The sequence below is a fragment of the Balaenoptera borealis genome (assembly GCF_965194805.1).
Source record: "Balaenoptera borealis genome assembly, chromosome: 12".
In the NCBI taxonomy this organism is placed as follows: domain Eukaryota; kingdom Metazoa; phylum Chordata; class Mammalia; order Artiodactyla; family Balaenopteridae; genus Balaenoptera; species Balaenoptera borealis.
The window spans coordinates 11793693-11807515 of NC_138869.1; the positions used below are offsets into that span (position 1 = coordinate 11793693).

A 13823-nucleotide genomic window follows, 5' to 3' on the forward strand; every position below is an offset into this window, starting at 1 on the left:
AATCCTCATGTTAAGACCTTGAGGCAAGCTTATTCCCATTTGACACATGAAGAAACTGAGGCTCAAAGAATTTAAAATCCAGTGTTGAAGGTCACACAGCTAGTAACTGTTGCAGTTCAGATTCAAATGAAGTCTCAGGCAAAGTCTGTACTTTTAATCCCTGTGCTATGCTGTGAAATAAAATCATTCCAATTTATTGAAACTGGTCTTTGTTAAAAGCCATGACAGTGCAGTGCATTATCATGCTCCTTCCTTACCTTGGCCTCCAGCATCACTTTGCTTATAATCTCTGTATGTGAATTAATTGATTGATTGAACTGGGGGAGGGGGTGGAGATTGAGGGGGTGCACAACCTGGGGCACCTGGACTAGTGTCCTTTCCTTCCTCGAGCCCCTTGGAGAGAGCCCTGGGGGTGGATGGAAACGTCTGCAGAGAATGTTTTTCAAACAGCCTCCGAAAGCACTTTGCCGAGCAACAAAGAGCCTTTCAGAGCACAGCTCCTGAGGAGGTGAGGGGCTCAAAGGGGTGGGGACTTGCAAGCTGAGAGCAGAGTGGGAGGGCCTGGAGTCGCCACTGCCTACAAGCCTCTGGCTGCACCAAAAAGCCAAGCTGAGGAGGATTGAGTTTCATCTCAGGGTACCGCTGCGGGGCTGAGGGGCCGGGGCTGAGGGGCCAGGGCTGGGGCTGGGGTGAAGGCGCATGAGAGGGAGAAGGTCTTTAGGGAACACTACAGGGTGTGTGTGTGTGAGAGAGAGAGAGAGAACAAATCTGTTTCAGTTCTAGAACACAACTCTGTGGGTGTGGAAGGACATTCAAAACTAGTTTCCTAGGGACATACATGTTTTTAATTAAGAATAGTTTTAAACTATAAAAGTAATACATGCTTGCTGTAAAAATTCAACTATCAAGGTTTATAAACCTCTAAATAAAACTTTGAAAGCTCTTGCCACCCATCATAAGTTATCACTGTTAACACTGTGGATGTATTCTCCCAGACTCTGTGTGTGTGTGTGTATACTGTGTTTTAGATACATAATTAAACGTCTGTGTACTAGATATGTAACTGTAGTGGCTAAGTTCTATCGAATGCTTACTGTGTGCCAGGCTTTATAGTAAGTAGGAGGTGTTCTTTATTTTCATGACCTCATTTCATTCTTACATCTCTGTGAAGTTAGGTAGTAATGATCCCCATTCACAGGATGGGGGAAGTGAGACTTAGTGAGGTGCCGGGGGTAGAAATGTGGCTGCAAGATGCGGACGCTTCCCTGCTGGTCTAGTTCACCTTGTTTATAACAAAGTGGGATCACATGTGCCCTCTCTGCAGTGGGGCTTCTGCTCTGGCCCGTTTTCTTCGCCCCTTCACCACCTCCTCCTCCTCTCCCAGTTCCCAGTCATGGCCTTCCCCTTTGGATGCAGTTTGCTCAGTGAATCCGATAACGAGGCATGCTAAAGCATAAGGATTGTGATCATCACTGGATGAGTTTGGTAGGCAGAATAATGCCTCGCCCCCCGCAAAGAGCCCTGCACCCTGATTCCCTGGGAGCCTGTGAGTGTTACTTCACACAGCAACGGGACTTTGCAGATGTCATTAAGGTTGTTATTAGCTTCCCAGAGCTACCCTAACAAAGCACCAAAAAAATTGGTTGGCTTAAAACAACAGAAATTTATTGTCTCACAATTCTGGAGGCTAGAAGTCTGAAATCAAAGTGTCAGCAGGGCCGTGCTCTCTCTGCCGACTCTAGGGGAGGATCCTTCCTCGCCTCTTCCGGCTTCTGGTGTTTGCCAGCAATCCTTGCCGTTCCTTGGCTTGTAGATGCATCACTCCAGTCACATGACTGTCTTCTCCCTGTGTGTCTTCACATTGTCTTCCCTCTGTGTATGTCTGTCCCTGTGTCCAAATTTCCCCTTTTTATAAGGACACCAGTCACCTTGGATCAGGGTCCACCCAAATGACCTCCTTTTAACTTGATTACTTTTATAAGACCCTATTTCCAATTAAGGTCACATTCTGAGATATTTGGGGCTTAGGACTTCAACATATCTTTTTTGGAGGGGGGCACAATTCAACCCATAACGACCTTAAAATATGGAGATTATCGTGGATTATCAGGGGGGCCCAGTCTAATCACATGAGCCCTGAAAAGCTGAGCACTATCTCTGGCTGGAGGCAGAAGAGAGGTGCCCAGAGGGGAAGTTAGAAGGACATGACCCACTGCGCCACCCCTGGCTCTGAGACATGGGGACCTGTCCAAGGGCAAAGACTGGAGAGAAGCCTCTAGGAGCTGAGGGTGCCCCCCAGCTGACAGCCAGCCAGGATATGGTGACCTCAGTCCTACAACTGCAAGGAACTAGATTCTGCCACAACCACAATCCAGGAGGAAGTGGATTCTTCCCAGAATCTTCCCATAAGAGCCCAGCCAGCCAATACCTTGATTTCATCCCTGTAAGACCCTAGACCGAAAGCCAGCTGAGTCAACCTGGACTTCTGAGCCTCAGAACTGTGAGATAATAAATTTGTGCTTAAATTGCTGAGTTGGTAGAAATTTGTTCTGGCAGTAATAGAAAAGGAATACAGTTACCTTCCCATTTCATCGGACCTTCAGTGCCTTAAGCCAAAGACAGGGCCAATGATAGGAATTCTCGGGGCCTCACGTTTACTTTCTTGGGTCTTTGAATAATACCACCACCCTGTACAGAATGTGATGTTTCCCAGTGCATTTCTTGCAAAATTTCACTTGCTTCTCCCAGGAGCCCTGTGAGATCTAGGGATATTATTCTCCCCATTTTACAAGGCAGGAAACCATGTGATTTAATGAAGGAAGTGATTTGCTCAGGGCCTCACAGAAGTGGGATTGCAAGCCAGGTTTCCTATTTCCAAATCACAGGCACGTTTTGCCACAGCCCATGGCTGCCTCTGTTTCCCAAAGCACCTGTTGTCTGAACACAATTACAGCTGTCCGAAGGCCTGGGCCCCTTGTGAGGGCGTGAGCTTCCTTTTGCTGAGAAATGGTCAAGCAGAAGCCAGTGGACAATTTGCTTGGGATGCTGAGGAAGGGATTCCTGCCATCCGTGGGAGGATGTTGGCAGGTGCCTCCTGATGCCCTTTTCAATTCAGGATCTACAGTGGAAGGTGGGATAAGCTTTTGGTACCACAATTCAGACAAGAGAAAGCCCACTGGGTCTTGCCTGGAGCAGATGCGCAGAGGAGGCTGAGCAGGACTTGGAGGGGATGGCTGCGTTTGGATTTCTGGCGTGATTGCAGAGCACGCCTCTTGCCCGCGCCTTCCGACAACAGTTGCTTTGGTGAAACTTGCAGGCAGGGTCTGGATCAAACCTGAAGTGAGCGGACCCCACGGCCTCTGGCCTGCCCTCCGCTCGCTCAACCCCCCCTCAAGTCCATGGTGCTGGCTGAGGGTACACCATGTGGTTGTAGCCAAAAGAACAGTGGTGGGAGAGCAAAGGGGTAAGGGAAATACAGGCTGAGAATAACTTCCTGCCCAGCCTGGCTTCCTGTGGCTTCCCCGCTAACCCACTTGAACTCTCATTAACTCTCTTTGTCTTTATGTGGGTGGGAAGCAAACAGCCTGTCTTTTGAGGGCAGCTGCCCTCCTATTAAAGGTTCCTTAGCAATTTTCCACTTGTCCTTGAGCCTGGGATGTCCCCTCCTCAGTTTTGTTGCCTGCATGGCTGAGGTGACTTAGACTGTACCTTCCCCATGACTGAACTCCCTGGGGAGCTACCTCGCTTCCTCCCTTCCTCCCGCCTGTCTTGGTGTAGCCTTCAGTTCAGGAGGTCTTTCTAGCCCCCAGGCCACACGCCGTGGGGATGGCTGGAAATGATGGCCTCGCAGGCTTCAGGCTGGGAAGTAGCACAGCATCGTGGACAGAACTGGGTATTAACTAAACACTTCCTGTGTGCCTGGCCCTGTGCTAGGACTCAGGGACACAGCACTGAACAAGACAGCAGAGGACCATGTGCCAGCCTTGGTTCCATCCCTGCTGGTGGTGTGACCCTGAGCTCGTCACCTCACCTCTGTGTTACAATCATGTCGAACAATGACTGAAACGGCACTTTGCAAGCATGCTGTAAACTGTAAACTCTATGGAGGAGGTATTGTTAGTTCGTATCCCCTCACTCGATCCTCTCAATTATCTCATGAGGTAGGCATGGCAGCAGTTCTTATACCCATTTTACAGATGAGAAAGTAAAGCCTCAGGCGGCTGAAGAGCAGGAGCGGGAACAGGAACTAAATGTTCAGCTACTTAGCTGTGAGCTGATTCTATTTTACTGCATACTGTGCCCCAGGAGTTCACTGGTGATAGTGTTTAATGACACTTTCAACAACCACAGCATTCATAAACTCACATTCATCAACTGCTTACTATTTACCAAGGACTGGGTTAAATCCTTTATATGCCTATTATTATTCCCACTTTCTGGATGAGAAAATTGAGGCTCGGCAAGGATAAGTCATTTGTCCAAGGTCACTTTTCTATGCAGAGGCAGAGTCAGGGTTCACACTCAGGTGTGTCTGACCCCAGAGCCTAGACTTGTAACCTCTGTGCTATTGCTTATCCAGCTGAGCATCTCAAACTGATGTGCCCAAAATAACCAGAAAGCATACAAGAGAGTAGGAAGGGGGTAGACTAGCAGTAATCACAACCCCCCCCACACACCCCCTTGAAGTGTTCCTCAGGCAGTGGGGACTGTGGGCATCAAGAGGGATGGCTTCCTGCAGCCGAGCTTTATCAGGAAAGTGGATCTTGAACAACAGGCAGGATTGGAAGCTCAGAAGGGCAGAGGCGGGTATGAACAGGGGACCTGGAGAAGAAAGGGAGGTGAGGAGGGGATCAGGCTGTTGGGTGCATGTGGGGGAGCAGTGGAGATCAGATGGGCTTTACCTGAAGCAAAGGAACTGAAGTTTGTTCCAGCAGCCATTGCAGCTGTGGCCCAGCTGCCCACACCCCGGCCACTGAAGGAAATGAGTGCCCAGAGACGTCTCTGGGTTTGGGGTGGAGTAAAAGATCGTGCCTTTTTTGTTGTTTATCATTCTGGACCTTGAGGTTAGAGAAGAAGAGGAACAGAGCTACTTTCTCCTAGACTCAGGGAGGAGGAAGGAGAACAGAGGGGACCAGGCCTAGGGAGGGGTTGGGAGAGCCGGGCATGCCAACACTGGTCTGTGAGTCTAGAGACCCATGTGCTGTGCTCCTGTGTAGCACTGTGAAGTTTGAATATAGATTCCTCTCTGGCCCTCAGTTTTCCAAACTGTGACTTGAGAGATGTATCAGTAAGAACCACTGGTTGCAAGTGACAGAAACATCATTCAAATGGCTGAAAACAAGGATTTATTGACTCGTGTGATTGGAAAGTCCAGGGATAGTTCTAATTCTAGGGATGGTTGGATCTGGAGGTTCAAATGGTATCATCAGGTATCTGTTTCTCTGCATCTTTTGCTCTCTTCTCCACTGAGATGCCCTGTGTTACAGGCAGGTTCACCCTTCAAGATCTCAAGGTGACTGCCAAATTCTCCGGGCTTACCTTCTACAAGCCTTGCAACCCACAGAAGGAGAGCATCTGTCAGTAGTTCCTGCAGAAGCCCTAGGGTACACCCTAGGATAGCTCCTGGTCCTACGTGGTCATGTGGCGAGGGATGCCTGCCTCTAATTTGCCAGACTGGGGTCACATGATCTCCATTAGAGTTGAAGGTAGAGTTAGTCCCACAGAAGTCACATGGAGTGAGAATGGGACGGGATGATTTCCCCAAAGGAACATAGGAGGGCTGATACCAGAAGAAGGGGGAATGAATGTCAGGCAGGCAAGAACCGCAGATGCCCCCCTCAGCAACCGAGGGCTGACCTGCCTGTCTCTGAATGAAGCCACTGACAATGGGCCCCCTCTAAATTGTGTTAGGGTCATGGAGCCCTTTAAGAATGCCATGAAAGCCATGATCCCCCTCCCTAGAAAGACACACAGAACTCCTTAGCATGGCCTCTGAGGCACTGCATGATCGGTCTCTCCTGCCTCCCCCAGACTCCCAGCTGGCCACACTGGCCTCTAGCTGTTCCTTGTTCTCACCATGCTGCCTCCCTCCAAAGGGCCTTGAATTTGCTGTTCCCTCTGAGTTAACGTCACCTCTGTGTATGTTGCCTCGTAAACCTCTCCTTGGTACCTAATTCAAGAGCAGTTTAAAACTTTTTATATGGTTGTTTGGCTAATATCTGTCTTTTGCAGCAAAATGGAGGCTCCATGGAGGAGGGAGCTGATTTTGCTTCCCTTTATATCTGTAGCACCCAGTAGAGTGTCTGGCACATAGTTGATGCTTAATAGTAGACAGGTAAATATTTACCTTTAAATATACAATTTTCCCTGAATTTTTTTTAGTGGCATACACCTTCCTAGAGTCAGTCTCTGAACCTCAGGTTAAGAACCTAAGAATAAAAAATGGAAAAATGAAGGCATTGGACAGTCAGCTCACTTAAAGCAGGGCCATGCAAATGAGGACCTCCTCCCTACCCGGGCCAGTTTTTCTGATAATCTAGGTGCCATTGACTTAAGTTGAAGTCTTCTAAGTGGAGTCCCATGGATGATTAGTGTGGGTAAAACCTGTGGTTAAATAAATTTGGGAAATACCGTCTAATGTGATATATCCTCCTGCTCTTGGAGATTTACAACATACATTAATAATAGTAATACATTTTAAAAAAATTATCATTAGTAAAATGATCATTTATCAAGGGCTTACTATGTGCTAGGTACCTTACTAGGTCCTTTACACATAATACATAATATGTATTTTCACACATAATCTCATAATAGCCTTATGCAGTAGATGCCATCATCACCCCATGTTACAGAAGACAAATGAACGCTTGCATGGATTAAGAATCCCAAGTTATCGTCTAGAAAGTGGTAGATATGGAACTCAAATCCTGGCGATCTGATAGGTGTCCAGTCTCCTTACTCACTGAAGATATGAGAAATCCTATAGTGGAAACACTTTACCTTTGTGTAACGTGTGTTTGTTGATAATGGAATCCCTTTTCTCTCCAAACACTTAGAAGATCTCAAGGATCGCGCCTAATTTGGGACATGCTGGTGAAGTCTTAATTCATGTTGAGTAGGACCGAGACCAGAAGAATGTACCTGGCACAGACTCAATGCCACAAATATTTCTGGAGCACCCCTTGTGCCAGGTGTGGTGCTAGTGGGCACAAAGCCACATTCTCATTGCCCAGGGGCACCCATAGCAGACCGGAGCCTGCTCCTGCGCTGCCCCACTGAGAGCCTGCCTGTCTCTGGGTCTTCCTCGGACCATTCAGCTGTGTCTTCCCTTGGTGGGGTACTGCCCTGAGTCACGTCTGTGAGTTAGTTCACAGCTAAACACACGTTCATTCTGTAAATGTTTAGTGAGGACTTTCTGTGCTCCAGGACCTGTGCTAGGGATTGGGGATCCAGAGGCAAATAAAATACTCTCTCTTTTCCCAGGACATCCGTTGTCTAGATCAGTGCATAGGGAATCATAATAAAACGTACAAGATAGACTGAGAAGTGCTGTGTGAATTTCGAGATACAAGCAATTACTTTTTTTTTTTTCGATTAACCAAATTAATTTTGGTTTGGGATTTAAGCTCATACCTAAATGATGTTGGAACATCTGGACGTTGGGCAAGTCCAGATGTTTGGCTGATAGCAGTGAGCAGCTGTGTGTTCCGAAGCATCCCGGGGAATTCCTGCCCACCTGCGGCACGGGCGGGGAGGGACGTGGGAATGAGGTGCTGGCTCAACAAGAGTCCTCAGGCTGTGCCGCCAACCACGCCTGGGCCGCGAGCGTCCGCGTGCATAGAATGCCATCGCCCACTGCCCCTGCCCACTGTCCCCCCCAGCCCACGGAAGGACGCCTTTCTGGTGTCCAGTGTTGCCAGGTCACTCACATTTCTCCAGATTACTCACCTGAGCCCCCAGGGACAAGCATAGGCTTTTCATTTCACTGCCCTCGGGTTCCTCATCCATCAAATGGGAGTAAAGATTCCTCCTCAGGAAGTGGCCTGAAGGATGGGGAGGTGGGGAGGTGGGGACGGGGAGGGCAGGGCAGGTCCAGGCAGAAGGAGCAGCATGTGTGAAGCTGCTGAAGTGTGACAGAGGTGGCAAGTTGGAGGAGTTGAAACAAGTTTAGTCCTTAGAATGTCACTTGGCTGTGCCCTCCTCTGGGCAGCATCCTGCCAACCCCCAGGCCCACTTTATTTCTTCTCCCCCATCACTTTCTCCACCCTGGCACTATTCCAATCCACTCAAACTGCCCCTTGGCTCAGCTGTTTCTCCTTTTGGCCAGTAAGATGCCTGATGCACAGCTATTCCTTTATTATCTTGGATATCTTGGTAGGTGTCAGTGACTCACAAACAGATACTCCCCTGAAGGGGTCAGCTGTTTCACTGGCAATGCCCCCAGGCCATCTAAACAGGGAGGCTCCCGCCATCTGGGGCCTGCCAGAGCTGGACAGGGGACAAGCGTGAGGACGTTTGACTCAGCGTGGAAGCTCTTCCTCTGTGCTCTTGCTCCTGACGTGCCACGCACTTGCCAGCATCGGTGCGTAGGGCTGCCTGTGTTGGCCGGCTGAAGCTTTTCTGCTCTGTGGCCTCCTAAGCAGGGAGTGTGGGAAGCATCCTGCCAGGGCTGGGCCAGACGTGGCCAAACTTCTGCAGCAGCGTTTGCCCCAGTCCGCAGATGTCCAGCCTCGCTGCGCCAGCCTGGCCGACTCGGCCGGGCCACAGTGTACAGCGCTCAGGGGTCGGTGGCCCTGAGCCATGCCCCACCACCTCTCCTGTTGGTCTTGGTAGCTTCGCAGCTTCCTCTCACATGACTTCTGTCTCTGTTTACTTCTCTCTCTGGCCTCCCTGCCTGCGGCGTCCCCGTGCCACCTCCAGTCTAATCTGCTGCACTAAACCCAGCCCCTGCGCTGGCCCCTTCCTGGTGGCCTCATTCCAGAGTGTGTGCTGTCGTTGGCTCACCCTCCCAGCCCGCACTCCCCGCCCCCGCCCCAGCTCTCTCTACCACTGCGAAGGAGGATCTGTGCACTTTTTCATGTGAAACCTATGATGTTGTATCTGGGGCTCCTCCATCAAGTGCCCAGGAGGGGACCAGCTCCTGGGGGGGCAGAAATGGGCTGCTCTTAAGTCATGGGATGAACATTCCATAGCAGCCTAGCCCAGAGCTTGACTGAAAACAAATGAGTGGGTAGACACATGGGGAGGCAGACATGAGCTCTGGGGATCCAGGCTCTGAGCGCCCCAGAGAGTTGGGCGAAGGTATCGAATATGGGTTGAATCGTGTCCTTCCCAAAGATGTTGAAGTTCTGAGCCCTCAAGAGCTGCGAATGCGACCTGATTTGGAAATAGGGTCTTTGCAGAGATCAAATTAAGATGAGGTCGTTAGGGTGGGCCCTCATCCAGTATGACTAGTGTCTAAGGGGAAATTTAGACACAGACACACACACACAGGGAGGGTGCCATGTGAAGATGAGGGCAGAGAGGGGGTGATGCATGTACAAACCAAGGAATGCCAAAGGTCGCCAGCAAATCTCCACAAGCTGTGGGGCCTCCCTCACAGCCCTCAGAAGGAACCAACCCTGCTGACACCTTGATCTCAGACTTTTAGCCTCCAGAGCAGAGGCAATAAATTTCTATTGTTTAAGCCAGGCAGTTTGTGGTCCTTTCTTATGGCAGCCCCAGGAAATGAATACAGTATTTGAATACCTTCAGAGCCTCTCACCTCTGATTATGGGTCAGTGTGCCCTAGCTATCAAGTTTCTTTGCATCTTATTTAGTTTGGACATACAGGCTCTATTTTGAGGTATCTGGGCAGAGATTTTGATAATAATAATAAAAACTTTTAATAAGACTCTAATGAGAGTATTAATAAGATTCTAATAAGGAACTTTTTAATATCCTTCCGACTGATGTAGAGCTGGGCAAGGGATAAAACAACCCATTATCCCACATATAATTTTACAGGGCTTTCCAGTCTACAAAAAGCTTTCTTATTTATTATCCCATTTGGCCCTCAGGGCGACCCTGTGAGGTTAGCACTGTGAGCATTCCCATTCTGCAGAGGAAAGAACTGAGGCTCACAGATGTCCCGTAATTGTCTTAAGTGGCAGAGATGGGACTTAAATGTCGGCCTTCTGACTTGAGTCTCATGTTCTTTCCATGCCCTCACAGCTGCCTCCGAACTTGGAGCAGATGGGACAGTTCAAGGGCAGCTGAGCCCTTGCCTGGTGGCCTGAGGAGTAACACAGTCTTTCGATCCTCTTTCAGGAGCAAGGAAGAGGGGACATCATCCTGCCGGGACCTTGCCAGGTTCTCGTAGGACTTTGTGGTGGCCGCAGGGGGCCTCCAGGGTTCTTGGGCCCCTGCTAGAGCAAGGTCCTACCATGAGAGTGGGCCCTGGTGGGTCATTTACAGCACACAGCAGATGAGGAGAGGCTCCAGGGGGGAGCTGGCTGCCCAGGGGTGGGATTGCCACTCATCACACAGTGAACTGTCCTCCTCCACGTCTCACGGCCCCGACCCTTAACAAGCTGGAGCACAATGACGCTTTGCAGTCCCGGGCCACTTTGTAGCCCTCCTTGGGACTTTGAAAGTGCCCACTACCCACTAATAAGTGAAGAGCTTGGGGGAGTGGAATGGCCATAAGGTGTGGAGTCTGAGGTCTGAGTTCAGGCCTCTGCAGAGTGTGACCCTGGGCAAGTTTCCTTTGACTTCGCTGCGCCTCAGAGCCCACACCTGTGAAATGGCTGGAGGACAGCGTCCAGCTTGCTGGGCAGAGGTGAGGAGGAAAGGATAGGTGGGAGCTCTTTCTAATATTGACCTCGATGTTATTCACAACAATAATAACAGTGAATGTCCCTGAGTCTCTGGGGGCAAAGACCATAAATCCTTCCCGTGAGGAGCCATAAAGAACCATTGGCCACTTCCTAAAGAGCAGTACTACCCTACTCCCTTTGCCTCTCATTTGTTGTGTCTGGGTGTGACTCACATTCTTTTGCAGTTTTTTGGCCTCTTTAGAAAACTCTTCTGGTTTCTGTCACCAGAGAGTTTCTTTCCACTCCGTCCCTCCTCACCCCCTCCCGCCACCATCACCATAGCTCTGAGGTTGTCACGTGAGTGTTTTCCACGTAAAAAATCTGAAAAACCCATTCAAGCCAAACAGAAAGACGATATTACTGAATCGGAAGTTGATGGAGTTGGTCGCACTGCCGTGGCGCGGGGCTTCTGCGGGCTTCAGAACTCTCCAAGGGTGCGAGACTGAGGAGCTAGCTGTTCGTTCTGAAACCTTCGTTGACACGTCCCACATGCCGCCACTGGCTCAGTGCAGCAATAAACCCTGTGTCCTTTCTTGTGTCAGTGCTTCCTGTGGGTCTGTGACTGCGTGGGGCGCTTTACATGCATTAAAGCCTTATTTTATCCTCTTAAACGCCAAACACAGGTCTGTCCAACTTTAAAGTCCCTGTTCTAAGCAGTTCTGGTGTAACTATCTGTTTGAAGGAACTCTCGCCCAGTCCCTTTATCCTGCAGGTGAGGAAACTGAGGCTTAGGAAGGGGGACGGTGACTTCCTAGAAGGAGGAACTGGACCCCAGATGTCCAAACTTCTAGGGCTTTTTCTGCTGTCCCTTCCTCCCCCTCAGAGACGCACCAAACTGCTGCTGCGAGCTGCCCAGTGAGTACCAGCGGGAGCCCTCACTCAGCCATGCTCTTGCTGTTACACCCCAGGTCTCGGTTAAACCTGACAAAGGTGGTATTGGTTAATTCAAGCCGTTGTCTACTTCAAAGAGTTGTACTCAAAGTCAAGTGTCTGGACTCATAAGTTTGGCACCCAGAGGGAGTTATTTGCTCTGATACCAGGCACCTGAACTCAGCAAAAATTCATAATTAGTAGTTAATAGTGCGGAAATGTCTCACCATTCCTGGAACATGCAATGACATGTAACGCCTCGTTTCCTTTGTACATGCTATTCTCAAAGCCCTGAGTGTTCTCCCTCCTGATCCCACCCTCCTCTTATTCTCTGCCTGGTGAACTCTTACTCATCCTTCAAGAACAGTTTCTTGATTCATGTCCAGCCACTCTTCTCCCCAACCCTATTATAAGTAGTTATAATATCACTACACTCTGCTTCTCCCACTAGACTGTAAACTCTGCAAGGGCCTGAACAATGTCTTATACACAATAATAGTATTTAAATAATAGTCCTTAAAAAGTTCTTCCTTGCAGCCAGGCTCTGTGCTAACACTTTCCGTGCGTTATCTCATTTCATCCTTCATGACGTTATCAGGTAGACATCATTACTTGTCCTAATTCCTAGATGAAAATGCAGATTCACAGAGAAGTTTGGAAACTTGCCCGAGGTTACACCGTAGGTGGCAGAGTCAGGGTTGAAGTCAGTGCTGCCATGTACAGTTGTGCTGGCTGCGTGCTCTCCAAGGGCATCTGGGGGAAGGGCCAGCTGAAGCTGAAATCTTGCCCTCACCTTGGTGCAGAGCTGTGAATGTTGGGAGGAAGGGGCACACAGGCACCATGAGATCTGGCTCCAGAGTTCAGGCTCTTAACCACTGTGACATTCTGGGAATATAAATATGCACAGTCATATTGCCAGGGTCTGGCACAGAGTAGGAGCCCAAATGTAGATGAAAGGGAGACTATGAACCAGTAGGCTTTCCCTTTTTCTTCCTTCCCTTTTTGCTGCAGAAACAGGTCATCACTTAACAGGTTACTTGGTTTAAGAAGCGCATCTTTTAGTTGACTTGCCTTGTAGCAGGTACAAAGAAACGCCTGAAAACCCAGAAAAAAGTCTCCATCTGGAGCTCTAAGTGTTACACAGTTGTCTTTTATTCTAAGTAAATCCATTCTCCCAATTTGGACCTTTGACAGTTGTTAAGCTGGTGTTGAAAAGCCACAGGTGAACCGAAACAAAGGCTGTTTTGAAACCGGCTGCCGGAACTGCACATCTGCTGGTGCATGAATGCTGGTCCTGGTTCTAGACCTGGTGCACGAGTACTAGGTTTTCCGGCGGGGCCTCAGCAGGTCCTGAATGGGGTGGCCTGGCTGCTGCCCAGCCTGCTGACTTTCCGAGTGTACTTGGAGCAGCTGGTAACAGCGGAGCTGGTGGTTGGGCCTCTGTGACGGGCAAAAACCGGGGCTTTAGGATGAAATGTCTATAGAAATATCTGAGTTTCTGCAGACGAAGCAAGGGACGGGAGAGGCCTGGGGACAAAGTTCTGTCTGATGGACTTTTGGGCTGAGAATTCAAGCTGTGCATTCTGGTCCTGCCTTGTGGGTTTGTAACACCTCCTGTTGACATAGAGGCCTGCTGCTTGCTAGTTGCATCCCCGGACAGGTCTCTTAACCTCTCTGGGCTTCCGTTTACTCCCGAGCAGAGGGGGAGAATGTCACCTCCTGCAGAGGATTGTGATGGGGAGTCAATGAGCTAATGTTTATGAAAAAAAACACTTTGTGAATTGGAAAGGGCTGTGCAGATGCTCTAACTACCATTATTTGTCATTAGGTAGCTTTTCTTGCCAGTCCCTGGGGCATTTAGCTCCCAGCTGCATCTGCTGAGTATGCTCGGAGGTGGTGTTGATGGAGGAGTAGGGTGGGAAGAAAACAGCAAGGCAGGCAGAAGACAGGGAGACTTTTAGGCTGGGGCTTTTGCTTACAAGTGGAGAGAACGGGTTTGGCTTTTTTTCAGTCTGAAGTGGGAAAGTCGATGGTCTTCAGCAGATGCGAGTTTGGAAGCTGGATTCTCCTCCTTCTTATCTTGCATCCCGGGTG

The 13823-nt window shown here is 49.5% G+C and overlaps 1 protein-coding gene across 6 annotated transcripts in view; it reads left to right on the forward strand.

The window, feature by feature from the left end:
* Window positions 1-13823, forward strand: part of SRGAP3 (SLIT-ROBO Rho GTPase activating protein 3) — a 274178-nt gene that overhangs the window by 84851 nt on the left and 175504 nt on the right. The window lies entirely within an intron of this gene.